This window comes from Elaeis guineensis, chromosome 7, assembly GCF_000442705.2.
Source record: "Elaeis guineensis isolate ETL-2024a chromosome 7, EG11, whole genome shotgun sequence".
NCBI lineage: Eukaryota > Viridiplantae > Streptophyta > Magnoliopsida > Arecales > Arecaceae > Elaeis > Elaeis guineensis.
Genome location: NC_025999.2, coordinates 74,570,969 through 74,592,154, shown reverse-complemented (window position 1 = coordinate 74,592,154; position 21,186 = coordinate 74,570,969). Strand labels below are relative to the sequence as shown.

Sequence of the window (21,186 nt, the reverse complement as noted above, 5' to 3'; positions counted from 1 at the left end):
AATTTTACCCATCAATGATTCATAATCATAAATCAGCCATCTGATCAAACAAAAATTATTTTTGTGTGTGATCCCATAGGTTCTATTCTATCTAGTAGTAAGATATATTATGATCTCTATCATAATATCATCAAAACTCTTTTCGATGGATTGAAATAATTTTAATTCTGTCATTCAAGGTCATCGATCATGAAGATGACGTCCAATAAGTCTCACAATCCATCAGTGACACCTAGCAATATGTAGTGATAATCTAGCAGAATAAAAATATTAAACCTCTAGGTATAGTTATCGTGTGATCCAATTCTTTTATCATGAGTTTCGATAGGACACAGGTCAAGGATAACTCATTAAATTCATTCATCCGTCATATGCGAGATTCAATCGATTCGAGTCTATGTAAAATCTTATAAAAAAAATTTTCATAATTTACCTACCATGATCATGGATTTTATGACTCAGTCTCATGAATTATATAGGATCTCTTCTTATCTATCAAGATCGACAGATCCCATCTTAGTGCACATCCTATTCCTACAATGGACCTACTATAGCCAACACATACCGTAAAATTTTGAATGGTTAGATAATTAAGTGATTGTGCAGTCAAACTATAGCAATCTCACTGTGAACAGCCAAGACACCTCAGGTCAAAGAACTATTTACACCACTATAACTATGAGTAAGTCACTGACAAGTGGATAGCCATCCTAGTGACTTTTCGTATTGGTCACGTTCAGTACCAGTTATTCTCTAACAATCACCTGCACTCTTACTCTAATATTCTTACACTGTAAATTTGAGACTCATCTATCCAAAAAAATGATCTGTACATCGATCTATTTAGATTGGTCATCATCTCCATGATGATCCTTCGATCGGAAGTATTTAAGAATTAACTACTAATGACACGTACCTTAAATTTTCAACTTTTGAAGAATACGTATCATCATCCATTAATTCTTTAGATGATTCATGGATACAATAAAGTACATATAATATGAATAAAAAATTAACCCAAATTCTATTAATTATAAAATTTAATTATAAAATTATGCTCTAGAAGTGTACATGTGTCAGCCAATCTGACTTCTAAAGCACACATCTAACACTTGAAAGATAGACCAAATCAAAATGAAGAAAATGAAGCCAAAGATGATAGACAAAAAAATCTATTAAAGAAATTATTGATAAAGAGCATGATGACTTGCCCAAGGAGTGAAAGTTCATATGCAATCATCTGAAAGATTTCATTATAGGTGAATCTTCACAAGGGATAAGAACAAGAGCAGCTTTTAAAGATATTCTTGATCATCGTACTTTTATTTCTCAAATTGAATCCAAATATGTAGAAGAAGCTAAAAATGATATAAATTGGATGCTTGCTATGCAAGAGGAGTTGAATCAATTTGAGAAAAATTATGTTTGGACCTTAGTTAGTAGACCAATTGACCATCCAATAATAGAAATAAAATAGATATTTAGATATAAGTTAGATAAAAATGATAATACAGTTAGAAATAAAGCTAGATTAGTTGCAAAAGGATATAATCAAGAAGAAAAAATATATTTTGATAAAACTTATGCACCTATAGCTAGATTAGAAGCAATAAGATTATTACTTGTATTTACTTAGTATATAGATTTCAAATTATATCAAATAGATGTAAAAAGTATATTTTTAAATGATTTTATTGCTGAAAAAGTTTTTGTAGAACAACTACTTGATTTTGACAATCATGCTTATCCAAATCGTATTTTTAAAATTAATAAAGTATTGTATGGTTTAAAACAAGTACCAAGAGTATGGTATGATAGATTAAGTAAATTTTTACTCAATAATAATTTTATTAGAGATAATGTAGATATTATTTTATTCTTGAAAATAAAAAAAATTAATTTATTGATTATTCAAATATATGTAGATAATATTATTTTTATTCTACTAATAAAATCTTTTGCCAAGAATTTGCTAAGTTAATATAGGAAGAATTTGAAATAAGCATGAAGGGGGAGCTAAATTTTTTTTTCAATCTTCAAATCAAACAAAGAAAGAAAGAAATCTTCATCAACCAAGCTAAGTATATCAAGGAGATACTAAAAAAGTTTGGGATGAAGAGTGTGAAAGTGATTGAAACATCCATAAGCCCCTCATGCAAACTAGATAAAGATGAAAATGATAAAAATTTTAACCAAAAATTTTATAGAGGGATAATCGTTTTTTACTTTATCTTATGGCAAGTAGATCGAACATCATATTTAATGTATGCATATGTGCTAGATTTTAGTCTAATCTTAAAGAATCTCATATACTTGCTACTAAAAAAATTTTAAGATATTTGATGAAAACTCAAAACTTAGGCTTATGGTACTCTAAGCATACTTCAATTTATTTAATTGGATATTCTGATGCTGATTATAGTGGATGTAAAATTGATAAAAAAAAATATAAGTGGTACATTTCAATTTTTAGATTGAACTTAATCTCTTGATTTAGTAAAGAGTAAAATTTAGTAGCATTATCCACGATCGAGACTGAGTATATTGTAGTTGAAAGTTACTGTGCTCAAATTCTTTGGATTAAGCAATAACTTAAGGATAATAGTACTGTTCAAAATAAAATTCTTATAAGATGTGATAATATAAGTGCTATAAATTTAACTAAAAATCCAATTCAGCACTCTAAGACTAAGCATATTGATATTAGATATCATTTTATTAGAGATCATGTGTAAACTAATGATATTGTACTTGATTTTATGTGTACTGATAATCAATTAACTGATATTTTTACTAAACTTTTGAATGAAGATAGATTTTATATGATTGAAGAAGAATTAAGAATTTGTGATCCTTTTTAATTCTTTTGGTATCATTTGAATGTGGTTGCATTCATATTATTAATATTTTGTGGTATCTTTATTTGACTCTTTTTTGTTAATGACAAAAAGGAGAAGAGGAAATTGAGCATTCTTGTATTTATTTATGGAAAGTAAATTGAGCATTCATGTATATATTCATATCTTTATTCATGGTATTAGATTTAATGCATGGTATTAGATTTAATGCATGGTATCATTATGTAAAATCTAATTATGTTAAGTGATTTACATTAAGTAGTATCAGTTTACATTCGACATTCAGTTATTCTTGTAAAGAATAATTGAGATTGAGAATAAGGAGTTAAAAGTTAAAATTGAAATTTTTTTTCTTTAGTTAAATTGAAATATTCATACATTAAGAGAGAGATTGAAATTTTCTTAAAAAATTACGAAGTATCTTTCTCTTGAATGTCAAATGAGATTAAATGTCTTATCTTTATGATACTCTTGTGATATACTAAAATTTAAAATATTTAATTATATTTTTTTTAAACTTTTATCTGTTTATCTTTATGCTCAATATTTTATCATCATCAAAAAGAGAAAGATTGTTGATTCAAGGAATAATTTTGATGATTACATAATATTAAAGTATAAAATAAGACTAATATATTTGAAGCTTGGTTAAAAATATTTTTGTAGGAAGCTAACCCTTGTGATAAGCTTTGAAGTCATGTGGAAGCATTTAGGAAGCTTTTGAATCAAGAAAAATCAAGTTTGAATGTAAATTAAGTGAGAAAGGTTGAATAGAAGAGTTTGAGTCAACTCCAGTGTGATTCAAGTCGACTCTAGTATGTTCTAGATTTGGCACATAGTACTAGCATGCAAGCTAGTCAACTCTATTTTGATCCAAGCCAGTTCTCTCAAAAAAAATAGAAAGGCTATTTTCTTAACACAGGACTTGAACCGACTTTATTTTTGTTTGAGCCGACTCCATTTCAATTCAAGCCGACCCTATTTCTATCTAAACTGGCTCCACTAGTTTTGACAATAAAAAATAGATTGCATAGAATTACTTGCAGAAACATCCAAAAGTGGTTTCAAACGTCTAGATTCCATCTCCAACATTCCATTACGGCTAGTTTCCAAATTCAAATTACTTTAAATGGTATGGGGAGGATTTTAAATAAAAGAGAAGCCTAATTGTCTACTATGAATAGCATATTAAAGAAAAAAGAGCCTAGTTTCAGTATTAAATGATTTTAAGAGTATTTTCCACCTCCACATCAGAAATCTTGATCTTTGAGAGGCTAATCTTCAGGAGAAAAGTCTTCAATCTCGTGCCAAGCATCCAAGCCATCTTCAAATATTATTTTAAGTATTTTATTTGCTCATTTAGGAGCTATTTATCTTATATAATTTTTGTTCTTACTGAAATCTGCTGTAACAAGTTTCAAGGGTTTGAAACTTAGGACAAAGTTATAATCCAACCTGAAAATTGGATTGTGAGCCTAAGAAAGGCTTGTAAGATTATGGTTGGTGATCCCAAGAAATTAATTAGGTTAGTTTGTGATCTCGATTAAAACAAATGCAATGTAATCAACGAATTATAGTGAAAATTCTCAAGTGAAGCTTGGAGAGTGAATGTAGGTACTGGGTGTACACCAAACCACTATAAATCTCTTATATTATGTGGTGTGCTTGTTTATTCTTGCTTTACATTCTTATTTAGCATTTATTATTTTATTTTTGCGGTCATTCACTGTATTTGCTACACATTCATAGTACTTAACTTAGATTGTTTGAAAAATCGGCACATACTTATCTAAGATTTTTGAAAATCCAATTTACCTCCCCCCCTCTCTTAGGTTGTCTAGTTGTGCAACAATTGATGAAGAGGCCACTTGGGACAATATTGAGTGGTCAAGATCCATGGATGACAGAAGCAATTACAAAAGAAATATCATCCATAAAATATAGTTTTTGTATATGGCAAATAACGATAAAATTTAGTGGTTGATTTACTTCAATTCTTCGAAAATCGATCCATATCCAAATTGGTGTGCTGATTTTTATAAGTTGTACAAGTTAGACATCCCTCAAGAATTTGAGCATCAATGGCATTTAGTAATTATACTATACAACTTATTCAAAAACAAGCACATAAATGGTTTGTACTAAATTAGGTGCTTCTGGGCACCAACTTACCTTCGTGGCTACTTCTTTAGTGGTATGACAACTACAAGGAAGATCAAAAAGCACAAATGCATTTATAAAGAGATTTATCACTTCCCATACAAGCTGAACCCAATTTATTAAACAGGTAAGTTTGCTTCATTTAACATGATAAAATTCTAAATCATATTTAAGAATTTTTTTGTCATATTGTTCGTTTAATTTTTTTTCTATGCCATTTTGAAACTTCTTTCTAATTTGACATATGAATTATAAGGTTGATTTTACCATTGAAGACATCAAGAAAGTACAATTACACAATACTATATTGGGGAAATACATGAGATTTTCTTTGAGAACCATTTAGCCATTAGAACAGTAAGCATATAATACTGCCACCATTTGCTTTTAAGAAATTTTAGAAAGAGCCTGAAAGAGTAGTACAATACATAGTGCATGAAGAGAATAATGTTGAGTTCATGGTGCAACACTATAAAAAATTCATAGTTAAAAGCATAAAGTTCAATGGGATGGTAAGATGGCCACTTGTAGTTGCAAGCATTTTGAATTTTGAGGATTCTTTGTTGTCACATACTAAGTATTTACCTCGATAAAGATTATTTTGAAGTCCCTTCTAACTATTTGCTAGCACATTGGTACCATGCATGAAAAATTTCAAAATACACAAGAATTTTTAGTGCCTATTAACGAAGTGTTAGTAGACATTGAAGCATCACCAGGTGTGGTATCCTCTAATTGATGTAGCTAGCTTTGTCACTATCTTTTTGCTGAAGGAAACCGACAGGCATTTCAAGCATGCTTTTCAAAAATTTTAATAGTGGAAGACATAAGATTAAACAATTTAATCTAAGAAACATGCTTTAGATCTAATCTAAAATGCCTACCATAGGATCTATAACATGTTATATTGCATATATGAGATTTGAAAATAAAAATAGCATGTAAGATCATATCTAAACATGCACCAGTAGATCACATTTACACTATAGATCATATCTATATCAAGCATGAGTTCAAAATCTATCACCTTAAGCATAGCTAGCAGATCATGCATCTGAATCTCGGGGTCCTACTGGTTGTTCGCAGCTGCACAGTGTCCGCCTTCTATAGATTGTCCACTCAAAGTCCTACACTAATTGATCTTTCTGAGAGTGCTAGCTTGCACGAAGATTCTAATAATGACTGATCAGCTCCTTTCTTTGGATCTCTCGGACTCTTCCAAAATCGAAGACAAAGAAGGAGGATGTGGTGGTGGAAAGAGGAAGGAGAACTCATTTTCTCTTTATTTTTTCCTCATCCGAAAACTCTAGATCAGATCTAGGTCTCTCACCCAAGAGGAGATAAATCTCCTCTAATCTCACACGCCAAAGAAGGCCGCCCAGCCCAAACCTTATGCCCCACTTCTCATATTTCCTCATGATAATCTGATCATCAATTTTGTCTAACAAAATTGAGGGGATTTTAAGGTTGGCATGGAGATGAGGGTAAAATCTAGTTCAAATAAAATTTAAACTACGATATAGATCAAGTTCCAACTTGAATTCAAATCCAATTTGAATTCAAGTTGAACCAAATTTTATCCTCATCCAATAGCGTGTGGAGAAGGAACAAGAGCCATCTTTTTGGCATGGAGTTTTCTCATACAAATTTTGAATTTGCATTGAGAAATGTGGCATGGGTAAGGGTGGTCGGTAGTAGAAAGAGTCCAACCTAGTTTGGACTCTAGAATTTTATCCAATTGGTTTCCATCCTAATCAAATTAGATTAGATCTAACTAGATAGCAGAACCTAATCTAATTAGGTACCATATGAACTAGATTAATTTTTAATCAAATCAAAATTGAATCGAGTCCAAATTTTGATCAAATCAGAAATCAATCATCCTAAGTGATTAGGTCATCTTATAACCTAATCGTTTCAAACCTAATTGAATCCAATTCAATCAGACTTGAACCAAACCATATTGCTCAATCAAATTGAGCTAATCAGTAATTTAATTGCTAATCAATCCTCCTATAATTCACTAACCCTTAGCAAATTAACTTATCACAATTTTTGTACAAGGCTAACCATCAATTATATTGATGATTATAACCTCGAATAATTCTCAATCGTTGATCAGTCACTTGATCAGACAGAAATTTTTTTTGAGTGTGACCCGTGAGGTTCGAACCTAAGCTAATAACATAGGAATAAATTTTTGTACTAATTGATGTAACCATCTAGCAATGGTACCCGATGTCTGGATAGGCTAAATATGTGCAAAGCAACATTCAAGAACCCTGGACTATGGTTACCATATAATTCATTCCCTTGACTCTCAGTGTATAGGATGACTCGGAGTTAAACTGTCAACTCTTAATCAGTACATCCATAATGTGTCTTAACTTCATAAATCCTATGACTCTCACAAGGACTACCCTGGCTAAGGTTTTGCTGAATTAAAATACAATGTAGCACTAACTCCTGAAACCAAGAGCAGTCAATCCTATCTTAACTCACACACCAACATAACAAATACTTGACTGTTTTCAGAAATTTTTTATCACTGAATTAAAAATTTAAGTAGTCTGACATCAAAGTACAGTGAGTTGCTTGCAAGTCACCGTGATGATCTCAAATCGAAGGGACACTTATACCCATATCCTTCGTGAGCAACTCTTGACAGCAGAGTGCTCTGCAGTTGGATCACGTTCAGTGAGATGTACTCCTACATCTCACCTGCATGCTATACCAGTATCTCTACACTCCTTAGTTAAGAGGACAACTAACCCATATAGCACACAACGATCTATACTTGATAATCGCTATCATCCTAGTAATAGTATATCATTTGGTCACGAATAAATTTTAAAGACTAAATGATAAATCCTCCTTTATCAATTTAAAATAGTCTTAAAGACTTCATCATAACACAAGAGTTCGAAAAGAAGATGTATAACTTGTGATGAAAAAGTCAAATAATTTTTATTAATTAAAATTTATATACAATTACAAATATGATCTCAACTGTCAATGAACTGATGATTGATTTTGAGACATAATTTTCAACAACTTTCACTTGGACTAAAGCCAATCGGTACAGTATCGTATACCCATCTTCGACTTATAATCATCGAACTTCTTGATTTTGAGGATTTTAGTAAATGAATCGATTAAGTTCTCCTTTCCATCGATCTTCTGAAGCTCGACGTCACCTCGATCCATGATCTTTCAGATCAGATAGTAGCAGTATAGAATATGCTTGGTGTGCTGATGGGATTTCGATTCTTTCGCTTGAGCAATGGCGGCAATGCTGTCACAGTACAGTAAGACCAGACCATCGATGGAGGGTGCCACTCCGAGCTTGCCAATGAACTTCCGCAACCACACAGCTTTCTTTATAGTATCGGATGCCGTGATATATTTTACCTCACAAATTGAGTCGGCCATGATGTGCTGCTTAAAATTTTTTCGACAGATCATTCCATCATTCAGGATAAAGATATATTCTGACACATTCTTACTATCATCATGATCTGACTGAAAGTTAGAATTTATAAATTTCATAAGTTTCAAATCAAATTCTCCATAAACTAGCCATTGGTCCTTAGTATTTCTCAAATACTTAAGGATGATCTTTACGACCTTCCAATGATTCTCATCTGGATCAGACTGGTATCTACTCACTACCCCTCGTAAATAGATCACATTTGATCTCGTACATATCATGGCATATATAATAGATCTCACTATCAAGATATATAGAATTTTACTCATAGCTCTCTCTCTTGATGAGTTGTCGGACAATCTCTCTTCAAAAGAAAACTTTCATGGCCTATCAAAAGATATCTTTTCTTAAAATTCTCCATGCTGAACTACTTTAGCACGGTATCGATGCATGTGGATTGGGATAATCTAAGTAATCTCTTCCATCTATCTCTATATATCTTCATCTCTAGAATGTAGGATGCTTCTCTCAAATTTTTTATGGAGAACTAAGACGACAGCCAAATCTTTATTTTTTGTAATGTAGGGATGTCATTTTTGATTAAAAAAATATCATCCACAAACAAAATAAGAAATACAACTATAGAACCATTTGCCCACTTGTAAATGTAGAGTTCTTCTCCATTCCTAATGAAGCCATACGTTCTAATCATTTTATCAAAATGCATGTTCTAACTCCCAGATACCTACTTCAATCTATTAATGGATCTCTGAAGCCCGCATATCTTAGACTCATCTGTGGATGTGAAATCTTTAGGTTGTATCATATACACCTCTTCATCCAACTCTCCATTCAGAAAAATAATTTTCACATTTATTTGCTAGATTTTATAGTCCAGATGTGCCACTATCGCAAGAATAATCTAAATAGATTTGAGCATTGCCACAGGAGAAAATATCTCATCATAGTCAATATCATAACATTGATGATATCTCTTGATAACCAAACAGATTTTATAGGTCTCCATATTTTCATCTGTGTCTCTCTTCTTTTTGAAGATTCACTTACACCCTATGAATTTTATCTCTTCAGATGGATCAACTAATATCCATACATCATTGATCTTCATAGACTTCATTTCGAATTTCATAACCTCAAGCCACTTATTAGAATTGGATCTCTATATTACATTCATGTAGGTGATCGGATCCTCATTATTCTCATCGAGTTCAATAGGATCACCATCCCCAATCAAGAAACCATAATTCTATTCGATTGATGCGGTACTCTATCGGATCTACTCGATGGTACCTCTACAATAGGCTGAGGGTTTGACCTAATCAACTTTAGTTCTGTAGGTTCATTAGATTGTGTCGGTTTTTTTATCTATCAAACTTTATCAAGTTCAACCTTAGGGCCATTAGTTTCTTCTCCAAGAAACTTCTTTTTCAAAAAGATAGCCCTAAGGCTGACGAACACCTTTTGTTCATCAATAAGATAGAAATAATATCTTTTAGTTTCTTTCAGATATCCAATGAAAATACATTTATCAGACTTAGGTTTGAGCTTGTCTGTTTTTAAACATTTGACATAAGCCAGACATCCTCAGATCCTTAGGTGTGAGAGCATCGACTTATGTCTAGTCCACATCTCATATGGTATTTTACTTACAGACTTACTTGAAATCCTATTAAGTACATAACAAGCTGACTCGAATTTATATCCCCAAAAAGAGATCGGCAGACCAGCAAAATCTATCATGGATTGAACCATGTCCAACAAGATTTGATTCCTCCTTTCAGACATACAATTGTGTTATGGTGTCCCAAGAGGAGTCCATTGTGAGAGAATCTCATTCTCTCCTCGATATGTCAGAAATTTACTGGAGAGGTATTCACTCCCTCGGTCAGACTGAAGAGTTTTAATATTTTTTTCAGTTTATTTTTCTACCTCATTACGAAATCGTTTGAATATTTCAAATGATTCAGATTTGTGTTTCATCAAGTAGACGTACCCATACCTAGATAGATCATCAGTGAACGTAATGAAGTAGTAATACCCACCTCTGGCACTTGTGTTCATGGGTCCATATTTATCAGTAACAAAACTTAGAACTTCGCAGTCCCATTCATCTTTTTTCATAAAAGGTGACTTAGCCATCTTCCCAAGAAGATAAGACTCATAGGTTAGTAATGATTCACAATCATTGACTTCGAGGATTTTCTCTTAGGTCAACTTGTTAATCTTATTCTTGTTAATATGACCTAACCTACAATGTCAAAAGTAGACATTCGAGACATTATCTATCCTAGGATGTTTATTTGACATGTACGTTACACTAGGCCATGATGTCATTATTTAATTGTCCATTCATCATAATAACAACATTCAAAATGATATCACAAGAATCTTTCTTTATTGAAATTTCATAACTGTTCTTGGCCAAAAACCCTACAGAAATTATATTCAACAAGAAACTAGGATAAAAGTGACAATCACTAAGAACAACAACATGAAAATTGAATACAAGATTGATAATTTCTAAAGCTAGAACTGAAACAAATCTTCCATCTCCAATGTTCAGGAATCTCTCATCGTCTCCAAATCTCCTACTGACCTAAAGTCTCTAAATGAATTGCAAATATTAATAGGACCATCAGTATCTAATACCCAGATCATAGTATCACAAATAGAAAAATTATAAGGTGTTATCATATGATTATCTTACCGAACAATCGCTTGTTTCTTCTTCTTATTTGGCCTGTTTGGATCAAGAGAGGCAATGTACTGAGGACAGTTCCTCTTCCAGTGGCCCTGCTTCTTACAGTAGAAGTACTCTGTCTGACTCTGATTGAATTTAGACTTCTTGGTCTAATCCCCAGCATGTTATGCTTTTTTATTTTTGTTTTTCTTTTTCTCTTTCTTAAAGGGATAATGTCTCATCGAAGAAGATCCTCCTCTAAATTTATCATCTCCTTGTAGAGCTAGTGATGCTTCTCAAAAGTTTGCAGTAATCCCAGCAAATCGTGGTAGTTGACTGCAAGCTTTGTCATTGTATAATGACTGAGAAAGGGAAGACAAGATTGGCAGAGAATTCAGAATCGCATCTTTTTCAAGCTGTTCATGCAAGAAAAAGCTGAGCTTGCTCAGATGCTCGATTTGTTCGATTGTGTACAATACACGATCGATGACAGACGTCTCCTCCCTCATTTGAGCATTGAAGATGGCACAACTAGTCTTGTGCCTCTCAATGTCGTCGGAAGTATCGAAGGATTATTCAACACTTATAACATCTCCTTCGATAGAGCTTCCTCGAACTTGTGGCTAAACTCATCATTTATTGAAGCCCGCATAATACAACGCACCGTGGTGCGATCGTTGAGCCACTTCTAATAAGTATCTCATACCGCATCATGCACATTCGAGATAGGCTCTTCTGGTGCCAAATCTGTTAGCATGTATAAGATCCACTCGTGCTCTAGGACAATCTTCAATTTTTGATACCAACTATCAAAATTGGATCTCGTCAATTTATCACTGTCCAACAGTGATCGAAGTGATAAGGTGTTGACCATAACTGCATAAAAAAATCAAAAATCTAATTAATATATGAATTATTAAGCCTAAAGACTTAGACTTTAGTCTAAAGATTTTCTCACTATTTTATACGAATTGATAGCCTCTACCTCCAATCGAGGAATTATCTTAATTCTTTAGTGGGTAGTAGAATCCACATAGACTGCATATGGATCTGACTTTAGCCGACCAACCCATATGCCTCTATGGATAGGTTCTTAATCAATTATTTTTTTAAATAATTTTTAGTAATTAATTTTATCTCAGATTACTTTTTAGTAGGCTTTGGCCTTCTCTGCAAGTTTTGATTAGGTCTAACCATTAACATGACTATACTCAGTGCATCTAACTAACGAATAATTAGATTCGTTTTGGTCGGCCAATCTGATCACCCATCAGAGAGATACAACTGAGTTATCATATTATGAATGATAATTTCAATTAGCAGATAAGCACTAAGCCTTTGAGCCACCAATGATTATCAGAATAATGGACCTATTATCAACTTAATGGGAAGCTATGATCTAGTTATCTCCATAACTATTTCATTTTATGAATCTAATAATTTAAAATATTTGATTAATATATTTTAAGAGAAGAGAAGAGATTGACCAGCTAATCATAATTCTTCTACTGACTTCACCAAGTCAGATCAAAGAAGACTAGATACAAGCCAGTCTAGGGGTACCTAAATCAGTCATACTGATTTTCTTAACGACATGGGTCACTTAGCCATCTAATCAAAATATAATTCATCATGTTGATCAGATAAGTGAGATCGATGGGAGGAATATGCCATTAGCTTGTCATAGACTCAATCTAAGTGAGTAACTCTCAATTAATGACCACCGATCAGGATTGCCAAACTTACTTTAGACACCAATTGATTAATTAGTTTTGATTTGATCGGCCTAATGACTCGAACTCGACCATTGAGCCACAATCACAGTCCATCTAGTCTAATCAAAAATATGGACTTGATCAACTATAACTATTGTATTGGTTCTAGAGAAATTCTGATTTAATCTAATTCAATTTTTAGTTAGATTTAATCAATTTTTCTATTTAGTCTATTTAATTCTAACCTTAGGTTTAACCCTATTAAGAAGACCAGATTTGAGCTAACCCATGTCTTATATTTTATGCAATATCATTAAATCTTTAATTCATAATTCTCGATCTAAATGATTCAATCCTTAATTCACAATTAAGTGTGTTATCAATATGGGTTTCATTTAGATTTGAAATAATTTCAATTTATAAATATTTTATAATATTTTATGTACAAATTTTCTATTCTGAAACTTAGTCGGCTCACCTCTAAACTGAGTCGGCTTACTGCACTAGATCGACTAAGTCTGTGACTTAGTCGACTCACTATAAATGAACAATAACCTGTTCCAACCGTCTACTGTAACTGGGTTAGCTCAGTTAGAAACTGAGTCGATTAAACCAGAGGACTGAGTCGACTTAGTTTAAAATTAAGTCAGCTCAGCAGACATGCCAGCAATTTTTGCAAAGTTTCAGTTTTGAAAAATTTTGCATAAAAAAATAAAATCAATCATAAACCAACTTTTAGATCTAATCTAAATCTTTTATGATTTTAGATTTTATTTTTCATGATTAAAATAATTTTAATCATAAAGATTAGATATTTTACTTTTCATAAATTTATATTACATACAATAAAATCTAGGATTTTCAGATCTAGAATTTTACAAAAAAATAAATTTTTTCTTTCATATTCTTCATCATGGAATGTAATCACACGGCACCCCTTACATGCCATAAGAGCACCCCATCGAATGGAAAGAGAGGACCTTTAAACCTTTCTTTCTCCTATGACCGGATGGCCTGATAATAAATCCAATCGAAGTACTTGCTATTAGGATTATCTAATCTAATCATATCACATATGAGACAAATCAAAATCAGATCTTGATCATAAAAACTATTTTGAAGTCCCTTTTAACTATTTGCTAGCACGTTGGTACCGTGCATGAAAAATTTTAGAATACATAAGAATTTTTATTGCCTATTAACGAAGTGTTAGTAGACATTAAAGCATCACCTGTATCCTTTGATTGATGTAGCTAGCTTTGTTCACCACTTTTTTGCATCAAAGACAAAGAGACAATCCAAGCAAAAATGTTTGAAAGTTGGAAAAGAATTAGAAAAACAAGTAAAAACTTGTTGACTTTGCAAAGATGTTGGTCACAATATTGTTATGTGTCCAGATAAGGAGAATATTAAAAAGAATCATGCTATCATTAGTAAGGCTAAATACATAACCAAAATCTGAAGAAACACACCCAATCCGACCCAATAAACATCGGTTTCGGCCGGTTAAAAGACATAAATTGGGTGGCATCGGATTGGAGTTTATACAAAATTAATTATTTACGATCAAATTTGATTCCTACACTTTTAACCCATATAAAATCGAATCCAATCGATTAGTATTTTACAAACTCACTTTCATTTTGGATGGCATCGTATAGATTTCAATACTTCAATACTTTGTTTAGACTTTATTCTAAAGGTTTAAGTCTTTTTTGTATTAAATTGACAAAAAGAAAAGCAAATAAACTTAAGTGGATCAATATTGGACTTAAAATCAATATTGGGTCAATATTGAAGCTCAAACCGACATGACCCATCCAAATCCGCTGCAAACCATTCACTTCGGTTTCAAATAGTTTATATATGATAAACGGTCAGTAGTGGGTTGAATTTTCTTCAATCCGATTGGATTTGATCGGATGAAATTTATTTCTCAATCCGATCGAACCCGATCCATGCTCAGCCCTAACCACAAGTGGTGCTAATAAGCCCAAAAAAAGTATTTTGGATTATGATGATTTGATCCTATTTTTTCCTTAAAATTTTAGAGTGGAGATATATAATGCTTTGACATTTTGCGTCCTACATCGCTCATTTTAAAATTCAAAGAAATACTCTTTTTAATTAAGGTTTGTATTATGATAAATATGATGATTTATTTTTGTCAGAAAAATATTTAGAAAAATAGGATAAATGCCTAGAATGTGTAATTAAATTTATATATATAGATTATCTATCTCACAGTTTTTTTCTTTCTTGGGTAGATAGTATGTATTCAACTCAAAGAACCATAAAGGAAGGTCCCATTTGCATCAACTATCAGTTTAAAGTTTTCCCTCTTTTTTTAGCCCAAAATGACTTGGAGCACCAAGAGGATAAAGGGGATGGTTTTGTCATAAGAGGCTTATTAATTATCTTCTTGTTATTCGGACAAATCCTATCTAATTAGGTGGGTAGTTAATGCTCCTTACAAGCGCATTAGAAAAACCCATTTTGATGTTACACGCACATCAGGATTGAATAAATGCTAATGATCCCGTTATTTATGTATGACTACTCTTGCACGACATTAGGAAGTGGCATTCTTACTGGGATGTTCCCATTGGAGCAGATTCATGTCCTTGGACAGCCCATACATGCCGCAAAGTACACACAAGCTTGAGCCACCCGCTAGCATGATAAATGGCTGCCAATCTTATCTAAAATTAACTGCATATCTTTCTTGTTTTGAAAAGTCTGTTTTTCTACCAAAAAAGAAAAAGTCTGTTTTATATTTACCCAAAAAAAAAAAAGTAATTTTATAAGAAATTAAGCTCGGACAGATTTTGAAAAGTCTAGTTCCCACGTGAGACACGAGTGTGTTTGTTTGTACTCCAATGTTGTACTTTTACCCTTTTTTCCAAAAAAAAAAAAAAAATCAGCTTGCATAGCAAGTCCACATTAATTTGTTGTCTTCCATGTGCTCCAGCCTACATAGGTCGTAATCCAATACCGTGGCGTGGCAAATAACCATATATATTTCTTAAAAACAAAAAGGTTGATGGTCACTCCTAAATAAAATGAAATAAATGTTAGATTTTTTGTTATATCAATAAATAGCCATGCAAGTATATGCCCTAGCCAGGAGTCCCTCTCTGTTCCCCTCTTCTCCTCTAACCAGAGAAGGAAGAAGGAGGGTACAAAAGAAAAAAATGGAGAGTGAGAGTGTTCCATTGCTAAAGAATAGAGAAGGAGAGGAGAGAGAGGAGCTGGGATTGGGAAGTAAGGTGTGGAAAGAGTCCAAGAGCTATGGAACATCGTTGGCCCGGCATATTCTTTAGGATCTCATCCTACGCATGAACGTGATCACCAGCTTTTGCTGGCCATCTTGGTGACCTGGAGCTTGCTCATCTCCATCCCACTGTGTTCTGCTCTATGTTGGTATCCATCCACCGCTTTCTTCTCCAACATCTTATACATCTACTTACCATACAACTTCATGTGTTGGAATACATGTATTGTATACAGTGTTTTCTCCAAACATTTTATCTTTGCTTGATTGAGTGGTGAAATTTGTTTTTTATTCTGAAAACATGATCTACTACCGCTCAATCTATTCTGAATCATGGTTTAAATGAAGTACTGCCGACAAACTATACTTGACATGGCGACAACTATATATCAAGCCAGTTAGCTAGGGACCACTGTGAATCACAACCAAGCCACACCATCTTCTAAATAGTAAATGTAATATACTTTGCATTATCTAATAAATTTTGGGTGGTCAATTTCCTGCGCCCAGGAGGCCAAACCTTCCATTTTCCATCAAAAAAAAAAAAAAAGGAAAAACAGTTTATCATCATGATTTCAGTCTATGATTTCAATTTTTTTTCTTTTTTAACAAAAAAAAGAAAATGTTGCAGAGTTCCCATATTATATGCAATATCCTGTCTTCTAGTTTCATATCTATGGCAACCTTAATTAGTTAAGAGTTACATCTCCTTCAATCTTTCTTTTATTGTAAAAATTAAAACTGCAAAAATACCAGATATGCAACATTCATGGTATAATCCTTCCTCATCCGTCATAGTAAAATGAGTTGTATTATATTATAATTTAATTTCGATGTCATATATCACATCATGCAAGATTAATTCTACCATTTGCTAGTTGAACCAATGGATCATATAAGGTTACTGATAAACTAATTACTGTGGTATATATAGCTTGGCATGGCGAGTGCACTGGAAACGCTATGCGGGTAAGCCTATGGCGCGAAGAAGCACCATATGCTCGGTGTATACTGCAACGTTGATGGATCATCCTCTTCCTCTGCGCCGTCCTCCTCCTTCCGACGTGCTTCTTCGCAGCCCCGGTGCTCGAGTTCGTCGGCGAGCCGGCTGAGCTGGCACGTGCGGCCGGCAAGGCCTGCGTGTGGTTCGTACCGCAGCATTTTGCCTTCGCCTTCCTCTTCCCTCTCAACAGATTCCTCCAGAGCCAGGTCAAGAATGCAATCACGGCCTATACCTCAGCTGTTACGCTTGTGGTGCATGTACTTGTTAGCTGGCTCGTTGTCCACAACTTTAAGCTTGGGGTCGAGGGTGCTGCCTTGTGTTTGAGCTTCTCATGGTGGATCACATTTCTGGGGGAGTGGGCGTACGTGGTGTGTGGGGGGTGTCCACTGTCGTGGAAAGGATTTTCCATGGAAGCCTTCTCGGAGCTGTGGGAATTCATCAAATTATCGGCTGCTTCTGGCGTCATGCTCTGGTACGTATGCCGCTTGTGCTTGAGAAATTGTACCCTATACTGCATCGCGGTGCACCACATCAATTAACTTGTCTCATTTTTGTAGGTCCTATTCATCAATCAGATTGTCACCCCATTAACACGGCGCACAATCTGATTATTATATTATACCATATATATACATATATATATGATAGAAGGTCCAAAGTCCATTTTATCTAATAATTTCTTCTTAATATCCGCATGATAGAATTGGATTGATCCGGTGTACCTCTGAGTTGGTGCATAATCTATCATTAAGCTAGCACTCATCTCGTGGCAAATGCTCCGGTGTTTGGTGAAGCTTGGTAAATACGTAGCCTTCGAGAGTTCAATTCTTGTACAGATATTGTAATGAATGGGTCATGCACCATTGAAGTATGCATTCAATGAAACCTAACACGTACTAATTATTAAACTTACAGGACTCCTCCATAGTTGGGATGCGATAATCCGATACCATTAATTATGTCCATCACCTTAGGTGGATCATAAGGCAGATAAGCCAGAGGCGATTATTTTATTTAATTAATCAGCATATTTTAATAATACGTCTCACTCAATAATTACCAACCATCCATAAAAAACACGTGCGCGTATGATGGCATCTTAATGAAGGACCCTCAATTTTCTTTTCTTTTCTTTTCTTTTTCTTTTCTTATGCAAGACGTTTACATTCAGTAAATAATATATTAAAGATAAGATTTTATATATGTAATTTATTTCTTGAGAAAATTTATTTCTGTTAATCTTCACCAAATCGAATTTATTTATATGATTACTTGTGGGAACAGCTTGGAAAACTGGTACTACAAGATACTGATTTTGCTGACAGGAAATCTAAAGAATGCCAAAATCGCTGTGGATGCTCTTTCTATATGGTAAGAAGGTTTTACTTTTCCTTTTTCTTTTTCATCCTTCATTCCGGGCAAATTGGTGTTGGTGTTAGTGATAGGATTATGTTGAAAAGCTACCACTTGGAACGTTGAATATTTCAAGAATGCCGCAATACATTCTGAACTCTGATTCTTTTCTAGAGCAGCATGAGTATAAACGAATGGGAGATGATGATTCCTTTGTCATTCTTCGCTGGAACTGGGTATGTTATCATATCCTCCTTCTCTGTGGACTGTTTAAACCACATAACTCATATTATGAGGATGTTTTTGGTAAGCAATATATATGCACATGCAACACGTGCATAAATGCACGTGTGAATGCATACAATGACTTCGTCAACCTCCTTATTTTCGCAAACCTTTGTCTTTTTAATTCAAAAGACTAAAATTGTCCCAGTTCAACCTTGAATATGTTTTTCTATTCTTTTTTTCTTTCTACTAGATACAAATTTTATTTGAAATTTTCAAATCTATAAGCACAGATAGACTTTTATGTAAATTACTGAAAATTTTTGAAGACAAAATTTTTGCAAAAACATTTCTATTATTGAATATATACACGGCATAAAATAAAAGCTTGTGGTAAAATTCCAATTTCCCCTTAGTGTTATACACATACAGTGGCTACTTGTATTTCACCTGTTGCCTGGCTCCTTTTTCCGACATTAATGGCCACTTTGTAAGGCATATATGTGATTAATATATTATCTAATGTATAAAAATAATTATCCATAAAACATTTTTGCAACTTGTAGATAGACATGATATTGTCAAATGATATGTTAATTTTTGTTGTATGGTGATTCCTCTTGCAACAATAATTATTTTATAGCTATGCAGCCTACTTAGGCCTTTTCTAACTGGTAGACAACAACAACTGTCAGATGAGCTTCATTCAAATATCTAGCCTTTAAACATGCTCATTGATTTAACCTATACATTTCATCGGGGATACATAAATATCTTATTCATTTATGGATCAGTTTTCAGCCATATACTCTCATATGTGTGTGTGTGTGTGTGTGTGTCAACTTTAATTGAAAGAAGTGATGACATCAAAATTTCATTGTCAATTTTTTTTTTTTTCCAACCATAGTGACATCTTTATTTTGGTGGAGTACATCCTTACGCTACATGGGGTTAGCCGTAGCACAGGTGTAACCTCCAAACCCTAGTGAAAGTAAGTTTTGAATGCTGGTCTTTGATCATATAATAATGCTTTAATAAGTAGGATCTTTAATCTATAATATAGTTATTCAGACACAGATAGTTTTGAAACATTTCTAGAAGCTAAATATGAACACATATCACAGCATTATGATCATTAAAAAAAAAATGTTCCTAGCGGGCAAAATGCATACATCGTAACTGGCATGTGTGCAACTTGGTCTATATTCGCTCTATCCTAGTGGTTGCATCCCTCTTCTATTAGAAGGATTTACTTCAGAACATTGAGAGATGTTTTGCCAAGTGTTTAATGTGGCTGATTCATATTTTCTCCCTCTACATGTGTATTGGTGATCCCACCAAACCTTTCAGGGGCAAAAAAGTACAGAAAACGTACAACAGATCATTAGATATAAATAAAATTGCTTGTTCTCCTGGGCCAGGGCTTCAATAGGCTTGGTTATGCCAATGCTGAGGTCTGCCTGAATGGCTAGGACCCCCGCTAGGTCTCAAACTAGCAAGTCGAACTTGGGTTTGTGCTTATTTATTACTAATTAAGGCATGTTTTATTGGAGGAGTTAGACTCTGAAATGAGAATAGAATAAGTGACTCTCCTTCTATCCATTTAGTTGAGAGAAATTTCATTTCTATTTCAATTTCAGAAATGAATTGAAATATCCCAATCTTACAAAATCTAATCTCTACTTTATCATAATATTTAAATTTCATTTTGATTTCTGTCACGAATCAAATATGTCAGAGGATATGGCCATTCGATTTCTATGCTAATTTCAATTTCAATTCTAATCACGAATCAATTGCACCCTTATCATATTTTATTATGCTTGGTATCTACTTTATAAATCGAACACCATGATGCAGCTAATTGGTGCTCGTTTCTAATGATCCAAGGGTACGTGTTGCGAATGAGTTTGGTGCAGGCAATGGTAGTGGTGCAAAATTCCAACAATTGTGGCAGTGGTGACCTCCATGATGATAGGTCTTTTCTTTTGGTCTCTCATACCGGCCTTTCATGACAAATTTGCGCTCATCATCACTTCGAGCACTATCCTGCTAGAGGCCGTAGACAAGCTATCTGTGCTATTGGCCTTCACCATTCTGCTCAACAGCATCTAACCTATTCTTTCTGGTTGCTAATTCTACTTGTCCCAATACCTATCCACATTTGTTTCTGACTTTTAAATTCAGTATTTTATTTCAGTTTCTGAGTCTGTCAAAGTAACCATATATATGTGTTTTATAGGTGTTGGCAGTTGGTTCAGGATGGCAATCTATTGTGGCTTATGTGAATCTGGGAACCTACTACTTGATTGGGATTCCCATTGGGGTTTTTATGGGATGGGTTTTCAACCTTGGAGTTCTGGTGCGATCTACTCCAACTTCAAACATCTACTCTCCATTTTGACTTGATTTTGGCATATTATTTCAAGATAACCATGTAGAATTAATGAGAGAGCAATCAAGAGAT

The 21,186-nt window shown here is 33.5% G+C and overlaps 1 pseudogene; it reads left to right on the top strand.

Annotated features, from left to right (window-relative positions):
- Positions 1 to 20,843, top strand: part of LOC105048954 (protein DETOXIFICATION 27-like) — a 33,592-nt pseudogene extending 12,749 nt beyond the window's left edge.
- Positions 20,844 to 21,186: the final 343 nt, after the last annotated feature.